Below are 414 nucleotides of genomic sequence, written 5' to 3' on the forward strand. Positions count from 1 at the left end.
ATAGGGAGCGCTGTACATATTTATGAGATTGTATAGAATACGCCTGTACATACAGATGCATATATCTAGTATATTCCCATGCGTCCTACACCTATGCGGACAGCCACCTCCACATATATGTGTCCTATACATATACATATAAATAGATATAGACACGTACAGATATACACATGGATGTGTGTATAGATGGAGGGGTATCTCTATGTCTAGATCTATCCTACTGTTAGATTTGGATTTCTTCTTCTGATATTCTACATGAGCTAAGAGTAGCGCATACTTCTTCACTCGACCAATAGAACAAATGACACAAAATTCTCTTCTTCTTCTTGTTTACCTGCATAATGAATGGTCGTCTTATAGACGAAGAAAAGGCGCTGTGGTGTGTCTTTCTTACGCCTTCTTCTATCTCAAGAA

This window comes from Cystoisospora suis, assembly GCF_002600585.1.
Source record: "Cystoisospora suis strain Wien I chromosome Unknown contig_5651, whole genome shotgun sequence".
Taxonomy (NCBI): domain Eukaryota; phylum Apicomplexa; class Conoidasida; order Eucoccidiorida; family Sarcocystidae; genus Cystoisospora; species Cystoisospora suis.